The sequence below is a fragment of the Arctopsyche grandis genome, chromosome 7 (assembly GCF_051622035.1).
Source record: "Arctopsyche grandis isolate Sample6627 chromosome 7, ASM5162203v2, whole genome shotgun sequence".
Lineage (NCBI taxonomy): Eukaryota > Metazoa > Arthropoda > Insecta > Trichoptera > Hydropsychidae > Arctopsyche > Arctopsyche grandis.
In genome coordinates this window covers 24,530,725-24,557,407 of record NC_135361.1, presented here as the reverse complement: position 1 = coordinate 24,557,407, position 26,683 = coordinate 24,530,725, and the positions used below count along the sequence as shown (strand labels likewise).

At 33.3% G+C, this 26,683-nt stretch overlaps 1 protein-coding gene across 1 annotated transcript in view; it reads right to left on the bottom strand.

Annotated features, from left to right (window-relative positions):
- The window catches only part of LOC143914325 (BMP-binding endothelial regulator protein-like), a 124,978-nt gene extending 121,350 nt beyond the window's left edge, over window positions 1-3,628 (bottom strand). The window contains exons 1-2 of the mRNA XM_077434509.1: window positions 3,449-3,628; window positions 1,304-1,713 (exon numbers count right to left, since the gene is read on the bottom strand). The gene's annotated coding sequence lies outside the window, so the exon portion shown is untranslated. The remainder of the gene's footprint in view (window positions 1-1,303; window positions 1,714-3,448) is intronic.
- Between the last annotated feature and the right edge of the window lie 23,055 nt (window positions 3,629-26,683).

Below are 26,683 nucleotides of genomic sequence, written 5' to 3'. Positions count from 1 at the left end.
TTTCACTCTCATCAACGACTACGGAGGAATCCCCAAGAGCAGTTTCTCAACGTAAATTTTACTTGTTAATTCTGTCAGTACCAAATCACTAATTTTTATTGTCATCTCCTCACTAGGATGATTATTTTTATGCGATTATTGGAGAGAATGTGTATTGAAAGTTCGATAGCACGAAAAATCTCATATATGCACTTCTTCCGAAGCTGTTCTAAACATTAAAAAGTAATTGTAAAGGTAAAAAGATAATTCTTCTAGAAATATGTCGTTCTACTAAAGATTTAGATGTGTACAGTATAATATATACAAATTCGAAATAATTAACTAGTATAACTGGGCAAGAAAATCTCAGATCTAGAGATTTTAACCTCATGTTGAACAGCTTTCACAAAGATTAGTTATAAATGATAGAGTTTGACTTAAAATTTTGAACTCATTTTTCATTATTTTCATTATTTGAACTCATTTTTCATTAGTTTGATTACAATTTAGACCATGTCAGATTGACTTCTTATACAAATTTAAAATAAGTCATAAAAAAATTGACATTTAAAAATTAAAAAAAAAAAAAAATTAAAAATTGTCTAAACTAAAATCTAAACAAATTTATTTTAGCTGTTTCAAAACCAAATACCAAAAGTATGTACATGTTGTTCACAATAGAAGTTACATATAAAAATTACCGAAATTTAAGTGTTCTAGAAATTTGTGGATAAAATAAATTTAAATTATTTTTTAAAAACCAATAGATTATTTAAAATGTGCAAGAAAAACTAAAAATTCAATTCAACATCTACACACATTCGAGACAAAATTTATTATAATTTACTATTATTTCATATTAGCAAAAAACTACACACTATCATATGTAGATCATCTACATGAGTCACAACTCCTTTTAACATAATAGATTTCACAATATAACAATTATATGACGAAACAACGATTATGATTCATTCAAAGTATCGATCTCAATTAAACATAATTGTGTAACATAGCACACACTTGTCAACGTATACATACATAATATTAATCCTACTATATGTAAAAAAAACTACATACATACATATGTATGTACACACTAAATCAATACAAAACTATGGCAATGATGAACGATTCCGAAAGTTTCGACATCAAAATAGTCATAGATCACGCTAGAAAAAAACGAAAGGGTTGATGGGCGAAAATTTACTGTTACATTAAAACGATAAATAAACGTCACACGCATATATAAATCATAAACACTTACGATATAATAAATTACAAATATAATACAAGCAAATGCAAAAACTCCAAAGAGTAATACCTAAACTTCAGCAGTGTAACCGGCACGAGCACTTCTTCTATCTTGAGGCCGCAACGAGAGACACAAATCTTCTCAAATGTCACACACACACAATGACAAAAAATAACACTCGATCGATGATCGTTAACACTTTATCGTCGATTATATACAGCCCGGTTCAGTTGTAAACCGCGTACAAAAAATATATAAGTATGTATATTCAATAATAGAAAAAAAATTACCGCGAATTATATTCAGGTATCGTACGATTGATTTTTATCGATAGATGTCACACACGCGAACAATATTATTATTAAATATTATTTATATAGGAACGTTTCACTCGTATTATAAACGCACTACGTACAGAGATAGAGAGAGTGAGAGATCAAATAAATTTGACGATGCGAAGCACACCACTCGCAACAAACCTGAAGACAACAAAAAAAAAAAAAATACATAAATATAGAGTGTATTAAAATATTCTCGTTCGCACACCACGTTGCATGGATGCGAGAAGAGGCAGGCGAAATATATCAAAAACCGTTAAATTTTGAATTATTGCACAAACAAAGTAGACTAAAAGCGCCAGACGCAATCTACGACCTTAATGGATTATCTAACTATAAATTGCTTTCACAAATGAATAATATGTTTTTTATTTTCATTTCAGACAATCTGCTATTATACGCTTGAACGAAATCGAACATCCTCATCGCAACAACCGAACGAGAAAACAACTAAACTAATCTGTAGAATTTTTAACATTTAACCGCATTACTATTGTATTATATTTAATTTATCAATTCCGAATCAACAACGTACAGATTCGCTTAAATAATTCAAAATTCAACCGTCAGATTGCCTCAAAATTTTAATCATCACCAATATAATACAAATGTAAAATTTTGATCAATAACAAATCAATTTTTTTAAATACATATATGTAATTAGATTAAAATTCATTCCAGTATTTTGAAGAAATTTAAGACTTCGAAATAAATGTAAAAGTTAAAATTAACTAATACTAGAATTTTATAATACAATTAGAATAAAATTCATCACAGTATTATGAACTTAAGCCTCAAAAAAAAATGTTAAATTTTAATTGAACCAATGCTGAAAAATTTTAATACAGTTAAAATTAAATTCATTTAACGATCTTAAACTTCGAAAAAATACTCATCAGAAAGTGAAATATTGATAAAGTCAAAACTAAAAATTTATAATATAATTAAGATAAAATTCATCAAAATATTTCGAACAAATTTAAAACTTCAAACGAATGTCAAATGTTAAATGAATCAAACCAGACATTTATAATGTAATCAGCATGTAATTAATCACAATATTTTGAACAAATCTTAAAATGTAAGATTTTAATTGAATCAAAACTGATTTTTTTATATGTATAGTTTAAATAAAATTCACACCGATATTTTGACCAAAATCTTAAGCTGCATATCAAAACTAAAAATTTCTAATACAATTAAGATAAAATTCATCACAAAATTTCGAAAAAATTTAAAACGTCAGTAAAGAGTATACAATTTGAAAAGAAAAAAAACCAAACATTTATAATATACAATTAGTATAAAATTCATCACGATATTTTAAACTTGCATAGAATTAAAGCTAAAACAATAAATGTATAAGATTATCAAGACATAACTCAACACAACACTTTGAAAGTATTATACATACATACATACATAAAGTTTTATTAAACAAACGGCAAACAATACACTCAAAATTTTTAAAAATCTAATTAAATTCACACGCCAAAGAGTCGAAGTTTATTACGAAAATAAAATTTCAAAGCCAATTTAAAAAATGCATTAAAACTTCATTCATAAATCTGACACCAAAAGAAATCATAACTCGGAGCGCGCGATAATTGTTGTAATTTCATATATGTACTACATACACATTATAACGCATACACAAATCGAAACTGCACACACCAAACAAAGCATCGACTTTTTTCAAAACCAAAAATGATATCATAATATTATTAGATAAAAATTAAAAACAAACGTAATGTACACATGTACACATTATATTATTATTAATATCGAATTGAGAGATTCGCGAAGGGTTGGCAAGACGATTTGTAAATATATATATATATATATATATATATATATATATAATATAGGTATATACATAAGATGTGTGTACGGTGGGTGAGGTGAGGTGAGGTGAGAGACGACCGGCGCTTGTTGCGTCCGCGCGCGCAGTGTCAGTTGAGTGTCCGTGGCGTGTCGGCACTGAAAGTGTCCGTGATAGTGGCGGGGTGGCGGAGCACGCGGCACGTGCTCCCCGCGCGGCACACCGCCACACACTGACTCCGACTATATGTATACCCGACCGGTGACTCCGAGACACCCGAGACTCGACTCGACTCGACTCTGCCGCCGAGTGCCGTGCGCATGCGCCGGAAGTGCCCGCCCGAGAGCTTTCCCCCGGAAAAGCGGCGCCGGAGGAAAATGCGTGCGTGCGCGCACACGCCGCGCCGCTCGCCACACACGCCTCACCTGCACTCGCATCGGATCGCTAACTTTTTTTCAAGCTTCACACATACATACATACATAGGTGTCACATTTTTATTTATCCCATATAATTTTCCGATACGGTCGAGGTTCTGATTTCGTGGAATTCTCGGCAGGGTGGACCCTCTAAGCTCGGAAGCGAGGCTCGGTCAACATGTCAAAAAAAAACGCAAGTGGAAAGACGATAATGTTGGTTACGGATTCACTTGTACAACAGAAGTATGTTTTAAGTGTGATTAACTTTAACGTTAATGCCCGATTCACCAGATGCACAAATCTTTTTTATCCACTAATTTGTCAAAGCAATACTTATTTCAATAGTGCAATCGTTCGTATATGCCGTATTTACGATAGCTTAGATGATTGTCCTGACCTCTTTAGTGACTCTTTTAGTATTTTTAGGACAAAGGTGAAGAAAATAATATGTGGTTGATTTGCTTCTTCACCTTCATTGTCTTTTTTTTTCTTTTTTACTTTATCTGTTTCTTTTCTTTTTTTTAAATCTTGAAGTTTTTGTAATTTTACTTTTTTATATCACCATGTGGTGCTCACTGTAAATGGAATATTATATTTTTATTTGTGTTTATTATTATTTTTCGTCTTACTATACAACTGTATGTGTGCCTATTTAAATAAATAAAATACATATATGGTACACAACGACCTCATTGCATCTTATGTTCCAAGATGTTTTCAAACTCCAATCTTAAACCATCAAAGTTGTTAGAGCATTTTGATAATGTGCATGGTGGTGAAGGTGCAGATCATAGTCTGAACATCTCGAAGTAAAAGAAGGCTCGATTTGATGCCAGTGGTACAATCACAAAATTATGTGGTGCAACAATTCAAAAGCCCTTGTTAGAAGTGTTCTGTCAAGTGGCATATCTGTGCGCTAAGAAAAAAATGCTTGCAATAAATGTATTTTTCTAAATTAAAGATTCCACAACTGATTTTTTAAGGGGGTGCGGGAACATATTTTCATATTCAAAAAGGTGCGGCTCACTGAAAAGGTTAAGAACCACTGATCTAAAATAATGTTTGGGATGAAATCAGTAAAAGTTGGAGTTCTCGACAGGGCGGACCCTCTAGGCTCGGTCGACTCGCTCCTTCCTGTCATTGGTTGCTCTATGCGAGTACTCTAGTATTGCCGTACCCTGAATCAACTCGACTTTTTCCTGATGAAATACTCCGACATATATTGCCTGGTTCGCATATAATTTCGGAAATATTCCACATATTGCGAATGGAATATACACGCATTCGTTTGTGGTTCAATACAAATTCATCTAAATATGAATCAAAACGGGCACGCGTTTTGCCAAATTGACGCCTCATCTTTCTTTTCACATATTTTCCACATTTTGCGTATGTATTTCACTATCAGCTATGCGGATGACATGGTGATCTTGGCGCCTACTCCGTCAGCTCTAAATCGGCTCCTGGAAGTTTGCTCGCGTAATGCTGCTGAACATAATATGCGGTATAAAACAGGTAAATGGTATGATTTTCCGATACGGTCGAGGTCCTCATTTCGACCCCAACATTATTTTAGATGGACGTAATCTTGATACCGTTAGAGAAGTCAAGTACCTGGGACATCAATCATTTCAGGACTGCAACCTGGAGAGTCTTGGATTGATTAATCCATTTATATTTCTTTTATTTATTCTTTATTTAATTTTATTTTATCACTTTATGTTTATCCAATTATATTATATCACTTTATGTTTAATAATGCATTGTCCTATTTAGTCATATTTTAGTTTTTATTCTTTTCATTTTCATTTGTTTGTCTATACTATGTACTAGTATGTATATTTTGTAAAAATCTATAATTGTGTTCAGATGTTATTTTGTTATATTTATTCTTTATTTTTATGAATTTCTACATCTGTTGCCTGTTGATTTTTCAATAAATAAATAAAAGTTTTGGTTCGTAGAATCCGTGACGTTAAATTTAATAAAAAAACAAATGAATAATCAAATAAATTTAAATAAAATAAAACTATTCAAATAAATTTAATAAACCGTCTAAAAAATATTATTAGATTAGCCATGTTTAAGCGGTTTATATTACAAACACCGAGCGAAGCCGGGTAAAAACACTAGTATAAAATAAACAAAAAAGTCTATTAATAAATATATTTTTGCAAAACTATGTAGTTCCATCTTCTTCATTGTTGTAAAAGTGTAATGCTCACAATCTAAATGCCAAGCCATAATCTAATATATAATTTCGAAGGATACTTTGTATGTATGTAAGTATGTAAGTATTTTTGATTGGAAACTTCGTAAACAATACAAAGTTTCTATGACGACAATTCAATTGGTTGAATATTATATTTTTTTCGATTCAAATAAATTTAATAAAAAACAAATGAATAGTTACTATTAAATTCGCCATGTTTAAGCTGTTTATATTACAAATAATAAGCGAAGCCGGGTAAAACAACCAGTTTAAAATATTCAGCAGTTAGGGATTTCCATCGGGAAATTATACTAAGGTTATTATAAACATTGACACGGATTACACGACCCATGTCCAATGCATTTATTTTTCAAGGCTTAGCGAGTAGTATTCTTGTTTATTTTTTACATACTCAAAAAACAACGCTTATCGGCATATTTCAGGCCCATGGACTTTTTGGCAAAACGCCGATCAGCGTTGGTCAGCATTAAAAGGGTTAAATTATAATATATATATATATATATATAAATAAGTATGTATATACATACATATGTATGTATATGTACATACATAGAAGAGAACATATGAAAAATAATAATCCGCAGAAATCGCAGTTATTAAAATACAATCAATCACAGGAATTAAATTTTGATTTAAATGAAAAAAATATGCAACCATAACAGTTTTATTAAATGTGCTTTTCGAGCTTTTAGCATGTTTCAAAATATGTTCGCCTTTATCGCTCGATAAAAATTTTCTAAAATCATTACATTTATAATCAAAATGTTGTCTGATCATGAATTCAGCTTCTACGGTTTTTAATAATTGTTTACACTGTTTCTCTCCTTTCTCCAGGCTGCACTAATTAGACTTGTATAAGTAAATATATTAATTTGTATTAAATAATTTCAGATTCACTTGGATTCAGCTGATTCGAACACTTTCAGCTGACGCCGACAGTCTCAAATATTATTCATAAAAGATTAAGCGAGCCTCTATAACTATACATACGTACATTTTTAGACATATGTATAGGTATAAAAATTCAGTGAAGTCGGAATTTTCAGAGGCAATTGCGGGACTCGGAATTTGTCTGTTGAACTCGGGACAGTGCCGCTCAAATAGGGACGTCTGACAACCCTGTACTGTACTATATGCACCAGGCTTGGGCAACGTATGACCCGCGGGTCATCAAGTGGTTCGTTTGACAATTTCAAGTGACCCACGAATGTTGACCGGTTAGTACTAAAGTTTTTCATATAAATATGTATATTTCATATTAGCCAGCAACGTGGCTCGGTGGTTGCGTTGCGATACTATAGCACCGAGAGGTCACCGGGTTCGATCCCGGCAACTGACCTCGATTGAAAATAATTTATTCTGAGTATAATCTTAAATGCTGCTGGTCAGACTTGGATATTTGACTCCAAGTCGATCGTTTCCTATCAGAGGTTGCAAATTTATATGATTTCATTGTTGAAGTGGTTGCTCCATCAAATTGGCAAAAAAAAACAAACCATCCTACCCTCTATGTCACCACTATTTGAATAATTGAATGATTTAAAAAATGTATTATCTATAAAATATGTATATGTATCGCGAATTTACATATATATAATATGTTACAGTGAAAGCATATTTTCACCAATTCAAGCAGTGAAAAGGTATCAAACAATGAATTTATAACGTTTAACTGTTTAAATTTAACCCTAACAACCCAATCTTAAATTAATAGGGCCATCTCTTACTTAACCTAACCTATCCTAACCCTTAACAACTTCATCGCCATAAGCGCACCAGTGCACGCTCCTTCGTATTTAACGCTATGCCTCGAAATTAATTTTGGTTTCTTCAGAGTGACATCTAAAAATATCCTGTGCTACTAATTAAATTGAAAAAAGTCTATATTTTTCGTTAGTTTGTGATGTATTCAAGGGGTAGGGTTAAGGGTTGGCACTAAACACATAATAAATTAATCGAATCGGTTTCTACAAACCCGTGGTGATTAAGTGGTTAAATAATACCAACCCTAAAAACTAATCTTAAATGAATAAAATCAACCCTGAAACTGGTTATGATTTTACTGAAACGTCAGTGAAAATATATTTTCACTTGAAATATAATTTCACTGTGACATATATACGTATATAGTATTTGTTTTGAAAAAATGTTTGGTGAAAATTTAAATTAGCACTGGCTTACTAATTTACATTATAAGTATGTCTGTGTTTATTTTATATAATTTTAAGTAGGTCTGTGTTTATTTTATAACTACATATTTCATAATCTGATTCAGATATCTTTAGTTAATTTGGTTTCAAACTCACACATTCCCGATGAGAGTGTCCTGTCCATAGCAATCTCTTTCACATCCATGGTGCCGCAAACATACTGCAACAAAAGTATCACATGAAAAAATTGAATCGAAGTAATAAAATCATCAAACGTATTGAAATCCACGCGTATTACACGCATAAAAAGAAATTTTGTAAAAGTCTCGAGTTGAAAGACTTTTCAACATCAACCTATCGATTGCAATGTTTTTTTTTTTCGATTTTCGAATTAAAAACTAGCTAGACGCGTCCGCATACTTTTCAAACATAATTTCAATAATGTGACATTACCGAGCGATCCAAAACAAAAACACAAAATAAATCCACATGGCGCCAAACGCGTCGTCGACAATTGACGCTAATTTTCGTGTTGTTCGGTATTTATATGTATTCCTAACGGCCGACCACATCTTCGCGTTGATTTATCGCCGAAACCATCCGATTTATAATGGCAAAATGTTAAATTACTATACATTTTTTTCAACATATTGAATTTATTCAAGTGACACAATATTTTCGTTCGGCTGACTACGTAGAAAATCGACTGCGAAATGTCACGAGTCAAATTTCGTCGAAGATTTATTCACCCATCACAGATCGATATAATCTCTTATGACCACGCGAACGAATAAATCAAACAATGTGAAAGTGTCACGTGGTTATATGTATTTACTATCAAATATCCGTCCATAATTAAACCATTTAAAATTTGTAATTGAAGATTTCAATCGTATCGCCATTAACTTTTAAAACTGACCTTTCAATCATGACAATGTAGTCAAGCCTCTAAAGCTCTAGTATGTAAGTCAAACTATCTTTACGTATTTATGTTAAAAAAATCTTATATATGATTCAAAAAAATCAAACTGTTACTAATGTTATCAATCTTACTTTCGTTCTGTTTCAGTCTAAATCAAGCCTGAAGACCGTTTACGGAGATTTCCACTTCATTCTACCACTTGTACATCTACCAGCCGATGAATCTTCTTCCTCTAATATCTATGTAGACGTCTTATAAGAAGACTTCCCATCGGAAATCCCAACTATGTTCTTGGTAGACAGTGACTAAAACACTCATGTCGACATCCAGTCATCTGTAATACTCATTAAATACACGCCCGAGTCATAGCAACTCAACCTTTCAATTTGAAACATTGTAAATTCGATTTAGACATCGTCTTCATTTATGAAAACACTTTTTATAATTCACACAAATAATTTTCAACGAATCAATTTATATATTCTTCTTGGATCAAAGCTTTTATAATTGTATATGTATTAAATTTTCGGTTGAGTAATTTCCGTACTTTTAGAGTTGAGAAATTTATTTATTTATTATTTATAATAATAATATCAATAAAATGACCAGTTTTACAAAACAAAAGAAAGAAAATAACAAAATAAAAACAATAAAAATTTCGATCATTCATCTCATTCAAATAGTCTCATGTTGAGTCTGAAGAAACTAATCAGCTCATTAACAATTGAACAGGCCCAAATGCCCATCAATCACACTAAGGAACCGGATAGCCTTTACAAGAGACGAGTTATTGAAAGCAGACGTTTTCGCAGGAATACATAGGTTGGAAAAGTAAATGATGACGCAAAGCTCTACCGCATTCAGGCGCCGAAAATTTAAATTCCAATAAAATCGAAGGGTTGTCGAATTAAAAAAAAAATCAAACCAAATGACTTTTATCAACGCCATAAGTACTGGAAAACAAAAATAATTAAAAATTGTTCTAAAAACTCATGAAAATTTCTTCAGGGCTCACATAACGAGCTCCTAAAGATCAACATCCCAAATATTCAAACTTCCAACCCATAGCAGAAGCTTCAAATTCAACACATCGATCAAACTACATTTTGAGAAAGATCAACTTCCATAACAAATAATCTGCCACTTCCGGTTGACGGGTGTTCACCAAGTTTTATATATAACGTAGATAATAAGTAGAAACGGAAAATTGACTCAAGTATACACCGTTGTCAAGCAAGGATAAATACAATCATACAATCTGACCGAAAAAGGTCCAGAGGATCATTTTGGGACGACGCGCGCTACTCGTCCCAGAGATCTGTGCGTGGCACGCAACATTTTTTTCGCATGTTTGAAAGTATCTAAAAAAAATAAAGTGCCACATTCACCGATATGTGATTTCGCCCTAAATCGTCTGCGAACCGAAGACAACTCAAGAAGCGACCGTTGATGCTTACTTCTGCTGTGTCCCATTTCAGGTTCCCGAAAACGCCCTCAAGCACCGCATTAAATATTTACTTTATTTTTATTACATTTTTTATACCAGGAAGGCCTTACAGGTAAACCCCAATGCGCCTTCCTGACCAATTACAAACACTCGCAAATTAACGAGACATTTATGAATCATACTCAAATAGTTATGACATTGTAGGTAGGAAGGATTTTTAGCCAATTTTTAATTGGGAACCATTTCAACAATGAAATCAGAGACAATTGATTGCTCCAAACGATCGATCTGGAGTCACAAATATCCAGATCTGACCAGCAGCACTACAGCTCATGGGATCAAACCCGGCGCCTCTCGGTGTTAGGCAGAAGCTTAACGACCGAGCTATGCTGCTGGCTAAATATGTAGTTTAGGAGAGACGGTGCCGGTAAAAGTCGGAATTCTTGACAGGGTGGACCCTCTAGGCTCTGAAGCGAGGCTCGGTCGACCCGCTCCTTCCTGTCATTGGTTGCTCTTTGCGAGTACTTTAGTATTGCCGTGCCCTGAATTAACTGCAATTTTTCCCTGATGAAATACTCCGACATATACTGCCTGGTTCGCATATAATTTCGGATGTTTGGGCAGCGTACGGAAATATTTCACATATTGTGAATGGAATAGATATAGACATTCGTTTGTGGTTCAATACAAATTATAGTACTCGCAAAGAGCAACCAATGACAGAAAGGAGCGGGTCGACCGAGCCTCGCTTCCGAGCCTAGAGGGTCCGCCCCAAAGAAATGTAATAATAATAGAAGGGCCCTTACGAATAAATAATTGTTATCAATATTACGCGGTACATCTCTATAAATACGCTACAACGCACAGAATACAATCGGATCAATTTACTTATAAAAATATATCCCATGTTGCTTATTGTGTGTTTTTGAATGCATTGTGGAATTTTTACCGATGCTTGCCCATCTTGCGAGTACTATAAACAAACAGATAAGTTTTTATCGGACATACGTCGAGCACCAAGCATCAAATACGACTCATGTTAAAATTATTTAAGGTTGTCTGTGGACAATCGTCACTTGACAACAATATGACGCTTAAACCCACTTCTATTAATATAACATTTCTCTGGTCCACCCTGTCGAGAATTCCGACCTTTACCACGGTGCCTCCTTGCCTTACTCCTTTTCCTAATAAAATTGAGTCGTGCTTTTTTTTAAACGAATCTGCATCCCCGATAGAAGCAAATATACATACACACACACACACACACACGACGCGAGACAAATTCGGAATATTCCGATAGTAATAATTACGCGCGCGCGCGCTCGCGCACGCGGAAGATCGGCAGGTGATTGCGCGAGCGAGACGCCCTGACGCGAAGCACGCGCGAGAGCGACAGAGACGACAACAGGGGCCCGAATTCGGCGAGAAGCTACGAGTCCGCGTAGTTCAGAAGCCGGTCGTCGATTAATTACCGGCGATAACCGGCGCGGCGCGGATGGCCGCCGCTCACCATTCGCCATCTCACCGCGCGCAGCCACCGGCTCCATTTCACACACGTGACCTTCACGGATTCATGTGCATTCCATTACACGAGATGGGTGTTATAACCATACACACATATGTACATATACATACACACATACGTGTGTATTTAAGACGGCCGATGCGAAAGTCCACTGCCAAATTGGGACCAAGATACATACATACATATTTATGTACGCTTATCTACCTGTTGCGTCACGGTTTGATTTGTCGATGAGAGCTTTTTACTGTGTGCATGAATGTTCATACATATATTGTGAGTCTGCCTAATAATCAGTGGTGTAGTCGGGCCGGGTCGGTCCAGGTCGCCGCCCTGGCACTTGGATTGATAAGAAAATTGTTTTTCGATTACAATTAAAAAATGTTTCGGCCAATATTTCAAATAAAATTTTATATACCTAATATTTATTTATTTATATATACGGTCAAGAAAAAATGACCATTTTACATAAAGAAAAAAAATTAAAATTCAATACAATAAAATTAGTAAAAAAAATTCGGATGTGACTTTATCTATGTATTTGAGGAATATAAAAAGGTCACAAAACAAAATTCGATATTGAACCATACAGACACATTCACACATACCGGCAGCGTTATGAAATACTAATAGCTATGACAGCATTTTCGATACAAATTGAGCGCAAATGTATGGAAACTTGCACAAGACAAAAGTTCTACTTCCAGTTGTCGGATTATGTTCAATTTTTTTTATTACTTAACTTTTTTATTATCAGTATCAAATAGTTAATTGGATTCAAAAACTTAAAAAAAGGGGATACCTATAAGGGGAGGTACCATTTCCGGTCAACTTAAAAATTTGAAAAAAAAATTACGTCGTGTCCATAAGAATTTCAGTAACCAATACTAAGTTTCACTTCGATAGGACTAACGGTGTTCAAAAAATCCCCAAAATACACAGACACACATTTTTTCTAGATCATGAAAACGTGATCAGTGATCGATTCGAATCAGTAAAAATCTCGAGTTTGAATTTTCGCATGATCACAAAACTTAATCTATTATTAATTACTACGTACATAGATAAAGTAAATATAAGAATAATGTACACATATATACATACACACTCGTATATGTATATACACGCATGAATACATGCACACACAGATGTATATAAATATATAAAAAAATAAACTACAATATATTAAAAAAAGTGTTTAAATAGAACGGATTTCATCTTGCATCTGCTGACATTGAATAAGTCGATTGACATAGCAGAGTTCATTGAGTAATTGGTGGTAAACCTGGACATATCAAGAAGATGGTTACATCTAATTGATCTATCCTGCACATGGAAGCTCATTAAACTCACCAACTCAGAGCATTAGGGTGCCATTAAGAATACCATACAGACTTAAAATATCACACAATTTTAGTAAATGAATTTCTTTGTAAATTATAAAGTTACTAAATATTGTGAGCAGACTCTCGTTCTACCATTTAGTGATCACAACCAAATAGTAATCTGAACATATTCAAAACTTAAAAGACGTTTCGATGAAATTTATAAGCATTTTATTTATCAAAATCCATCCAAAATTTTGAAAGAAAACATTATTTGCACATGAGGATAGATAAAATAAGGGAAAATAAATAGTCATCTCAAAATTCCCATGTTTAAAGTTGATAGTTTTTTGACACGTAGGTATATAAATGGTTTTAGCATTGCTAAAAGCAGATTTTGCTGTTGACACACATAGACGGGTTTGCAAAATCAAAGATGTTGAAGAGGAGCAGTATGGAAGTTCTTATAAAATATAAAAAAAAACATCATAATTTCAACAAGTAAGAATATTTGTTAATTATAATAGAATTTGATTTTTTTATAAATACTTGAACTACCAATATTAGGATACATATTTTTTAAGTAACATGAAAAAGTGGGAGGGGGGGGGTTGTAAAAACTAAACACCGCCCTGGTTCATTTTTATTTAGCACTACACCACTACTAATAATGCTAGTCAAAAGTGTGTAGAATTTCATCTGAAAATAATACACAGCATATGTACATACAATTTGCTTTACACTACTGAAAACATGTCGCATAAAAATGTACACATGTATTCGCGCAACGCTCTGTCTCACTTTTATTTAATTAATCGCTGCGTGCACTTTAGAAAGCGACCCTCAATGTTTATCGGTGTGCTATTTTTTGAAGTAAACATGTATTGTTTAAATTTAAATTCCAATAGTAATAAAATGGTAAATTTTAAAGTACATCAAAATAATAAAAAGCTATGTATGCACATATGTATGCGAACCAAAAAGTATGTATTTACGTACTTGTATTGAAAAGTTAATGAATATTTAAAGCGAGAATGGTTAAGACCTAACCAACTTAACCACACACATCGACATATATACATATGTGTGTAAACAATGGTCTGCACATTTGGTCATTAAATGTAAAAAAATCAGATGTGACTAATCCACAACTTTATCTATGTATTTGAGTAATATAAGAAGTATAAAATAACATAATTTGGTAATGTCGCACAAATACACGTTAAAACATACCGACTATGAAAGCATTGTTGATAAAATTTGAGAGCAAATGTAGAGAAACTCATACAAGACATCTACTTCCCGATTTTGTTAAAAAAATATATTAACTAAAATGACCATAAAGTAATAAAATAATTTCAAAGGTCAAAATAAAATAATGAAATATTGTTTTAAAAAAAATTACTACTTCCAGTTTACGAAGTTTAAACAAACATTATGAGTTGATACAGGATTTTTCAATCTCAAAAATAAACCAATTTTTTTGTCCTAAATATAATTAACTTATATTATAGTTATATACTAAGATATATTGCCCAAGATAAAGGTTTGAAGGGTAATGATTTCTCTATAAATTAATATTTTATAAAGGAGCAAAAAATATTTTATTTTTTATTCTTCACTTAGAAAATAACAAAGAAGAAAACATAATTTATTCACATCTGATTTTGCAAGTTTTTTTTCTGTTTTATTTCGTTTCATCAAAAAAGTCATATTCTTTCTCACATTTCTTTATTTTGTTATTCTGAGAAGGATTCTTACCCAAGCTGACTTTAATTTTATTTTTAATAGCTTACTGAAACCATTATTTTACTGTTAACTACATATAAACTAATAATTACATTTAGTCGTACATAGGAACTACTGCAATATCATCATCGGAATCTGAAACTGATCTTTTTATTCTTACTTTCTATATTACTACATCTTTCTTGGAAATCCGTTCTATGACTTCTACTATTATTTTCCTTACCGTATATATATTTTCTATGGATGAGCATGAGATGCACTGCCAGAAGATAAATTAAAGGATGGTAATTTATCGGTAAATTAATACCTGTAATAAGTATTTATATAACGATAAATTACCGAGCTATTATTCGGTCCATTTACCGGTTTACTCCAGTCCTACTCAGTTAAAAAAATTAACCTAACTATAGTAGATTTATTATTCTATTATTTATCAAAAATACTTTGACAACTCTGATGATACTTAAAATGATAAAAAATTACAACTCCAACTCTATAATTCTAATTATTATAATATAAATTAATAATTAATCAGCATTGAAAAAATCATTCAAAAACATAATTACAAATTATTTAAGGTATTCAATTCTCACATTATTTTCCACACGAACTTACACTACTAACCATCATCCACTACGACATTATTAAAAACGAACCCAGAACATTTGAAAAACATCGTTCTTGAGGAAAAGGTGAATAAGTACAATAAACACCACGAAACGTACGTACTACATATGTATAGTCTGAAATACATACATATGTAAATGTCTTTCGAAACGAGCGGTACATTATTAACGGGCAGGCCATATTTTTAGAAAATTTGGCGTGCAAACCTTCGGGCAAACTTCCAGCCGTCGGCGCTGCACAACTTTTCCAAACTCTGACGGAAAATTATGCACTTTTCTTCGGAGGAACAATAAAAATCACACACACCCACACAACCAACCCTTCCACTAATGACCGGGAGCATATAAAAAAATTATATACGAGGGCACGCTTAATTTAATAGTCACGTTTACAAGACACAAGAATCGTGCTTTTAATCCTTAATAAATCTCGAATGAATAGTGGGGCCGGGATAATTGCAGTGTGAGGTCTCGCATCGGTGCGTGCACAAATGCATTCGCTTAACGACCATTTTTTATTTATTTATCTATTTTTTATTACGGACATATACGTACGTACTCGTATAAAATAATCGAATTCAAATTAATTAAATTGTATAAGGCGATACGGCGATGACGAGACGACGCTCGTTGTCGCATGTGAAATCGCAATTATTTAGGCGATAAGCATTCGTGGCACGACCCCCTGTAAGATTTATCGCAAATTGTGTTTTGTGTTCGGTTTTTTTTTTCGTTTCGTTAGTCGTACGCACAGATGGGTATCATCACTCAAATTTATATCGTTTCGATTGTGTCTGGTTTGCGGTCGAGCCGAATCCGCGTTTAGTATTCGCGCCGTACGCCCGCCGTCTAATACCCGACGAATACAAATTTTCGAGCACGTTCGAATGATTCAACTTACGTCCTCGTCGTACAGCCGAGACAGGAATTCTCGAGATTGATCTCTGCGACGATGTAGAATGATCGGCGGTAGTTGTTAATCGTCCTCCCAGAAAGAGCGCCTCAAATTGTTGCACGAATCCCTCCCATCGATCATCATCAATGAAGAATGAGAATGATATAAAATTCCCCCACCCTCCCACCCCAATATACATATGTATATAGCGAAACATTATAAAGCCGCAAAGTTTTAAGAAATAATAAATATTTCCAATACCCAAAATATATAGCCAGTAACATAGCTTGTAGTTTGATTCCCGGGCTCAAGCCCTGGGTTGACCTCGACTGAAAATATTTTTTTCAGAAATAGTTTTGTAGTGCTGCTGGTCAGACTTGGATATTTGTGACTTCAAATCTATCGTTTCCCATCTGATTTTACCAATTTATCTGATTTTATCGTTGAAATGATTCCTCACAAAATTGGCAAAACTCTTACTCTTCCCACTATGTCATGCACACGATAACTCATGTAAGTTTCATTGCAATCAGTTGAATGGTATAGGAACGCATACGTGACAGACATACAGGCAGATTTTATATATATACATATATATATATATATATATATATATATATATATATATATATATATATATATATATATATATATATATATATACATATGTATATAGATGCTTTTAATGAGATTTAAACCAAAATTTATACATATATTTAGGATTGAGTTTTAAATGTGCAAATCATGTGGTTAACATAGTGCCGAGCGTGTATGGGCCGAGTGATTGGGAATCATCTAACTGTGTATGAGGCATTTGCCCTTTGGCTGGCCAGACGTAAAAACGTATAATAAACGCTGTTTGGTCCAATCCACGTGCATCAATTGGCGTATCGCATCCTGATCCTAGATATATAATCTATACTAGTAGGTATATTCTTTCATACATATTGTCGGTATACTGGCAAAAAGTTGAATGTTTTGAATTTATTTAAAATTTGTTATTGAATTTGATTATTTTTAATTTGCTAAGTAAAAAATTAGCAATGATTTAGATCACAAAATAGAGAGCTTAAAATTTCTTGATTTTCAAAAAACAAGGATTTTTCATTTAAAGCTTTCTGCCAGTATACCGACGATATATTCTCTTTTTATCACATTTCACAGATCACCAATCATTCACCAATTGATCTTTGGTGAATATTTCTTGAACCGTCTTTAAGAACCAAAGTCCAGTGACCTAACTCTTCACTTCATTACATATTATATTATATCTAAATCCCTTTACTCTTTTTTTATTTAACGTCCTTTACAAAAGACGATATATTCTCTAGGTTTTGAGTCGATTTCAAATCTCATCAAAATAAGAATCAATTGAAGAAGATGCACTTAAAGTTATAAGATTATTCTCGTCGGAAAGGGGAAAAAATATGCTTACATATTAAAGTTAAAAGAAATTCAAGGTTGGTGTTATTTAGAATAGATAATAAACATTCAAATCAACAATAGTTAATATAAGCTTCCATTTTTTTCCTTAAAAAATACATATCACTGCTGTATAAAAAGAGATACAAATTTAAAAAAAACTTTGTTTAGAAAAGATATCTTTACTTATATGATTACTCAATAATGAATCAACTTTTGATAAAATTAACGACAAGCAATATGTTTCCGTTTGAGTGAAAATTTAAATAGGAAAAAACCCAACACCATTTAAGAGTAAAGCGACACTTGTAATTAAAAATAATTCATCGCCAACATAAAATTCACGCAATTCATTGAATACTCGCATAATACAAAATTAGCCGTAATTTACCCATTTTCCAAAGAATATACATACATATTTTCAAAAAATAAAAAATTCCCCCATCTCAATTATTTACAATCACACTCGACATATTTTCATACAAATTCAACTCTAAATTGAAATTAGCATTCACAAGCACATCGAGTTTTCCGAGAAAAAATTTTATTTCGCCCGAAACTCTTCAATCTGCCGCGACCTCAATATCCTTATGCGAATATTTGCATATTTGAAATGGATTATCTCGAAATTATTTCAGACCGTATCTAACGCACGTTCGCTTTATCGCGTCGCCAGACTTTCACGTTTGATTATCAACGGAAAAATTACGATCGTAAAGTGTGATTATGTACTAGATCGTATTTTAGTCTGGAAAATAGAATGGGTACCTACAGCACTATCAAAAATCACACGCGTGAATCGAAACCGAAGACAATCCTCTTTTCTACTGATTGCCAACAATTTTATAAAAGTATTTAAGTTAATGGGACCGTTTATACATATGTATGTCTGTCTGTCTGCCCGGCGACAATTCTATATCAACTTTTTCCACTGATACGTGCCGGCGTGTGCCGCATCGGGTTTGTATTCCATCAATTTATAATATATATCATACATACTCTTACAAAAACATAAATAAATAATACAACTACGACTTGTCAACTCCACATCAAAAACACGCGACAAACTACCAAGAATCAGACACTAGAAAACGCCGCAGGGAAAATCTTGAAAATTTTCCACACAACCCATCTTCAAACAAATTCAACCGCGACATGAGATTTCCACTGCATTCTGATCTCGTGCAATTAATTGCCCACAAATACAATTTGACTACACGACACAGTGCACGTACAACCTGCAATCACATACCTATGTACATATTATGATTTCGGTATATTCCGAGCGAGATCTTTCCGACACCAGGTTTGAATTTTAAAATGGCATTAAACAAAACGACGCGTCTTCAGTGTCGTTGAGCGAAACAGTTACATATGTTTATGAGATTATTCCGAAAATGCGACACCAAAATAGATGGCCTAACTTTAAGAAGATCTATAAAATTTACATGTGCAACTTTAACTACTAATCGGAATAAATTCCGACCAAAAGTCGAGTGGATCGATTTGCATGAAACAAGCCCGAGAGCGAACAATGCCCATCCATATTCAAAACAGTACCGAGCTTAACGTTATGTGAGAATATTTTATAACAGCCATTTTCGGAAACATTTCGATAATACACACAACGTACATATGTATGCATGTGTATGTATATAAGCACGCCATTAACAATCTGGTCGATCGTTTCATCAATAAAAATATCCTCCGCGGAAAAGATTCCTCTGCGTCGGATCGGGCTCGCGCTCCGAGCAAAAAAGTGTTTTGTATTGGAGCACACGTTGTTCAATTGCATTGTCGATGCAACAGCATCTCCTTATAAAGGTACCGGCGCATGCTGCACATTTTTGAATGAATGCAAGCGAGCGGCTTCTGCTTCTTCTGGTGCTCATGAATGAAAATCGTTATGGCCATAATGGGGAACTTGCAGCCGGACCACGATCCTTCGGACATATCTGGACGACTAGCGAAACAAAAGGCCGTGCAAAAAAAACGACCGACGACAACACTTTCAACGAACGACGACTAATTGAGAATTTTCTTTATCGCGTGTCGCCGACGTAACAATGTCGAATGGATGAGTATCAAAACCAGCAATGACGAGTATTTTACATCGTTAGAACTTATTTTCCTTAAGCTCTAATCTTCTATATATATAAAAGTGAATGTCTGTTTGTGTGTCTCGAATAGGCTCCTAAACCACTCAACCAATTACGATGGAACTTTCAGGATTTGTTGTATGCATGTCCGGGAAGATTACTGGAAAAACCTTATAGTAAAAATATTCGTAATTATGATTTTACTGACGCGAAAGTAAAGCTATCCCACCTACAACGTATCACGCCGCGACTGTGACAATAATCACACCACGCCTTTTTTTATACCAATCAGTGAAATTTGAAATACTAAAAACTCGAAAACTGCGGGAAAATGGGGGGGGGGGGTAAAGGTTGCCAATTTTTTGGAACCGTTTCAATGAAAATCAGAGAAATTGGCACACAGAGTCACAGACCAAGGTCTGGTCAGCAGCAACTAGTGGAGCTCAAACCCGTGACCACTATGTTTGAAAGCATATTTATTTTTTACACATATATATATATATATATATATATATATATATATATATATATATATATATATATATATATATATAGGATCCGGATGTGATGGATTCCAAGCGAAACGCACAGATTAAGTGTCAGACTATTTATTGTACATGTCTCTTCGGGCCTGTTCTCCAACAAGTGACCATAACAACACGCATCCGGTCTCTCCCATGCATACCACACACACTCTATCTCGGCTCGTTTAAAAATCATCCCTACATTCGGTCATTCCTGACTGTCATTCGCCCTCGGATGACATTCTTCGTCTTTTATATTTTTCCAGCATATTATCTCACATTCTTTTACATTTCATCTTCTACTCTATAAAATGTATCATCTTACATTCTTTTAAAACATTTCCTCTATCATCCTCAACAATGTTTCATCTTACATTCTTTTAAAACATTTCCTCTATCATCCTCAACAATGTTTCATCTTCCATTCCATAAAATCATCTTATATTCTTCTAAACATGCTTTCAATTGTCACAATTACAATTTACATCACAATTAAAATCATCATCACCACTACATTTCAATACACTTATCCATCAATCATCATCACCACTACATTTCAATACACTTATACATCAATCATTTTACAATTTACATAACAATTACAATTATAACAAATTAATCGTTACACATTTCACTACAAATCAATTTTTACATTTCAACACCATTCAATCTTCAATAAAGTTACACATCACAATTAAAGTTACACATAAATCATCACAATTACAATTTAAAATTATTTCAAGCAATACAAAACAGAAAGGTATCACAATTACAATTTAAAATTATTACAAGCAATACAAAACATTAAAATCAATACCTTTACAATGACAAGTTAAATCTTTACATCGGAAACAATCACATTTTAAAACATTACTAGAATTAGCAATAAAACATTAAAATCAATACCTTTACAATGACAGAAGTTAAATCTTTACATCGGAAACAATCACATTTTAAAACATTACTAGAATTAGCAATAAAACATTAAAATCAATACCTTTACAATGACAAAAGTTAAATCTTTACATCGGAAACAATCACATTTTAAAACATTACTAGATTTACATTTCAATACAGTTATCTTATATTCTTCTAAGCATGTAACCAAATTAAAACATGATTCAATATACAAAGCACTTCCCAAAAAATACTAGAATAAGCAATAAAACATTACACTTTTCAATCATCAAATTACAAGTAAGGCTTAACTAAAAACCCTCCAGATATTTCACTTATTCTCTAATTCACAAACGCACACTTCACTTCCATCGGTACAACTTAAATACTATCCAATGCCAGCGGCGATTCTCCGTGACCATCCGATGAATCTGCCGTCACCCCACAGATTTTCTGCTAGTAATTTACCATAAATGAAGTCAACACATATTGGTTCTGGCTCACTGATACATCCATTAAGTCTTTTCTCAATCCATGGTTCTATTTTCTTTTCCATTGAATTAACATCAATCCGACTACGACCGAGCTTGAAAGTGAATACAGTGTCTTTTGGTGTTGAAATTTTGACTGGGTCCCTTAATCCTTCTTGTGATTTAGCCATATCTTTCTCTTTGTCTTTATGTTTCTTGTTTTCTTTATTCTCATCTTCAGAATTCTTCAAATGACTATAATCCTTAGATCCTTTTCCAAATTGATCATCGGGTGGTTCATCTGTATTTGAAAATGATATGTCTCCGTAATCCAAAAGTCTTTTTCTGTGCAAACCATCACTGTTCACACTTTCATCAGCCATGTTCGCATCGTCCTCTTCATTATTGGAAACAATGAGTTCTCTTTGAGCAGACATCTCTCGTGAAGCCCGTTGCTGCAAAGGTCTTTTGTGACATTTAAATTGTCTTTTACATGCCTGCTGCCACACTTCCTTACGATCCCTCATCTCTTGCTCTTTTTTTCTCCTCGGCAGACTCCGTTCTAAGTTAACCTCCATCAAAACACACGGTTTATTAACACATTTCACTTTGTTGCCGTCAATGCACATAAGAACGGATTCTGTGATAGGGCTACCCAACAGGGCGGCACCAGGGATACTGACTTCTTTTCTTATTTCTTCTTGTATTGTCAAGACAGTCTTTGTTTTGGTGCTGTTACATTGAGCTGATATGTGCCCAAACTCGTTACAATTGAAACAACGAGTTCCTCTCTTCTTAAACCTACAGTCGGCTGCTAAATGACCCCGTCCACCACAATTGTAGCATCGTGAACTCAGTCTTTCTCGGTTTTCACGGTTTCTCACGGGCCCCGTCACCCTGGGTTCGTCGTCCTCTCTAATTTTCTCGCACTGCGTAACTCGCGTCTTCAGCTCCTTAATAGATCCAGCCCCGCTCAGAATCAATTTTTCGTACTTATCAAACCCAAGTCCACCAATTATGTACGCGATAATCGCCTCTTCCTCAATAAAACTACACTTGGCTGCAATCCCCTTCATCCTGTAAATATAGCTTAAACTGTCTTCCGATCTTCCCTTTTTCTCCAATCTTAGCTCCCGGTGCACGTCCGCACTATTCACCTGATGGCCAAACTCTCTGGTCAATCGTTCTTTTAGTATCGCCCACGTGATTATGCCCGTTTCCGAGTCTAATAAATTTTTGGCAGTCCCCTCACACAGCATCCGCCCATACACCAACTGTTGTGTCTCCGTCCAGCCGAGGATTTGCGCGTTTTCTTCGAGGCGCTCAATCCACACTGCAATAGGGTTATTTCTGCCGTTATATTTCGGCAGACCGAAACCAACCTCCAGATCTCGGAAATTGAACTGTGGTATCTCCCTCGTCGTCGTTGCCACTGGCGTCGTCTTTCTCGTCGTGGATATCATCATCGTAGCGTGGCGTGACGTCATCGGTTTCGTCTTTATGCTCGTACGCGTTCTCGCTGTCATTGCGCGTCCTAACCTCAACTGTCAAAACTCCGCGTCGTCGTCTGACCGCTCCTGGCTGTCACTCGAATGTCTTCGGGCATCCCGGACGAGCCCCCAAATATAGGATCCGGATGTGAAGGATTCCAAGTGAAACGCACAGATTAAGTGTCAGACTATTTATTGTACATGTCTCTTCGGGCCTGTTCTCCAACAAGTGACCATAACAACACGCATCCGGTCTCTCCCATGCATACCACACACACTCTATCTCGGCTCGTTTAAAAATCATCCCTACATATATATATATATATATATATATATATATATATATATATTTTATTTTATTTTATTTTATTTTATTAATTGAAAAATCAACAGACAGGATGTACAGAGATAGGTATAAAAAACACAAAAAGTAAATAAATAATATATGTAACACCCGAGTCCAATAATAGATTTTTACAAAAATGAAAAAGATAAATATAAGGAAAACAAATTAAAAAGTAAAGAATAAAGGCATGACAAAATATGTAGTACATTGCATAATTAAACTATAGTATTAAAATATTTGGAAAAGGTTATAAGATAGAATATAAGAAGAAATTGAAATTTACAAATATAAAAAACAAATGAAAAAGGTAAATACAAAATAAACAAATGAAATGGAAAGGAATGAAAGCTATAATATGATTAAATAGCACATTACATAACTAAACTAAAGTATAAAAATAATGGAAATATTGGAAAAATAGAATAGAAGAAAAAATGAATCAATCGGTCAAGATTCTCTTGATGTTAGACCTGAATTGATGTAGGGAAATACCAAACAGATCAACCTCATTCAGCTCTCCGTTAAACATACGATAAACGCGCTGCAGATAAAAATATTTTTGGGAATTAGTATTGAAAGGATCAAGTGAAAAGAGTGTAACGCGTCTAGGGTATCGAACTGGGATTCTGAAATTAACCTTATTCAGTAAATCAGAACAATCAAGGAAACCATTTATGAGCTTAAAGAAGAATATAGCATCAGAATGTCGTCGCCTGACAGAAAGATTGTTAAAAGAAAGGATTTTTAAAATGTCGGATTTTTAAAATATATATATATATATATATATATATATATATATATATATATATATATATATATATATATATATATATATATATATATATATATATATATATATATATATATATATATATATATATATATATATATATATATATATATATATATATATATATATATATATATATATATATATATATATATATATATATATATATATATATATATATATATATATATATATATATATATATATATATATATATATATATATATATATATATATATATATATATATATATACCAGGAAGGCTTGACAATGCGCCTACCGAGACAATTAATTACAAACAATACAGCATTTTTATTACATAAATCACTGTATTTCGAGAGAACAAAAAATTAACAATTAATTAATTAATCCATTGATACATTTATGGATTTAGATTTGTACATATTTTTTTACAAATTTTACATACATTAAATACAGAAGATTTGTGACACCAGGTAGGATGATTTTTTTTTGTCAATTTTGAGGAACCGTTTCAATAATGATCAGATAAAAATGGCAAACTCTGATAAGAAACAAGTCTGACCAGCTGCATTAAAGATTAGCACGGAATCGAACCCAGTAAACTTTCGGTGCTAAACAGAAACGCAATCACCCACCCATACTGCTGGCTATTAATCAATAGAAATCTCATAGAGAGAAAAAGCTCCAGACAAATACATGAATACATAAGCACATACATATGTACATACCAATATGATCATACTTCAATCATTACCACACTAACACACTTGTGAAGAGTCTCGGTGATTACAACAAAATATCTATACCCTTCACGTATAAACACAGATTACCTAAACACAATCTGCTTTAGATCGTCGACTTTAGAGAGTCTTTAATTATATATTATGTATTATGAGCATTTATAAGAATTGTAAATAGGTTTTTGAGCTCTTTTTCCTATTATGCTGTACATTAACATTAGAATAATATAATACTATGATTAGTAACAAAATTAAATTAAAATTGTAAAATAGAAAATGATCAGTAGATCAGTAGCTATTAAAATAGATATAAGATGTATTGTGAACATAATTTAGTAATAATCAAAAGCATTTACACATCAAAAAAAAATACTTCAATCATCACAGATTCTCCTACAATGTATTAAACATGCATATATACATATATGTATGATTATATATGTATGTACTAGAATGTAACCGATACTTTATTAGAACGACTTTAAAAGAAGAAGACATTGCACTCACGATGCAAGAGACAACGTTGCGAAGCAACAAAAAGCTAACTGCCGTCTCGCGCTTAATTGACAGAAGGATAATTCAGGTGATTTATCTGCAGGTGAGCTCGCCGCCATAATCGTTAACCGAAGCCGTTGTCCATACAATCGTGCACGCGCCTCATTTTATTCGTACAAGTACAAACACAAAGTACCAAAGTACTCCTCAGGAATTGCAACGAGTGATCCGGCCAATTTAAACGCCAAAACCATCGATCGATGAAGATAAATAATAATTAAAAAAATAAAAATAAAAAAACATCCCGCTCTCGATCCTCTCAACCCCGCATGAATAAATCGTCACTATAGCAGTTTTCGCACGCTGTGCATATTGCTGGTACATTCGAAGGGTACGAAAATTCAAAGGAGGACACCCCCTCATAAATCGTCTACGTTTTTGATATTAACGAGCGAAAAACGCGATTAAACTTTATGGGTCGTATTTTATTGCCGAGTCCTTTTATTTACACGCCGTTTTCTGCGATCTCTTTTATTTTTTAGAGGTCGTCTAGTTTTACATGACGAACACGCAATAAACAAACTTTTCGAATTCTAAAATCGCCGTCTTATCCGAAAAGTTGGGATGAAATTTCAATCGTATTCAATAACGATTTAATGCGATATGAGTAGGCGGTAAATGTACAAAAACTTTTATGTACACTAAATAATTTATAACTTTTTTTTACGTCTGAACTGAAAAAGTA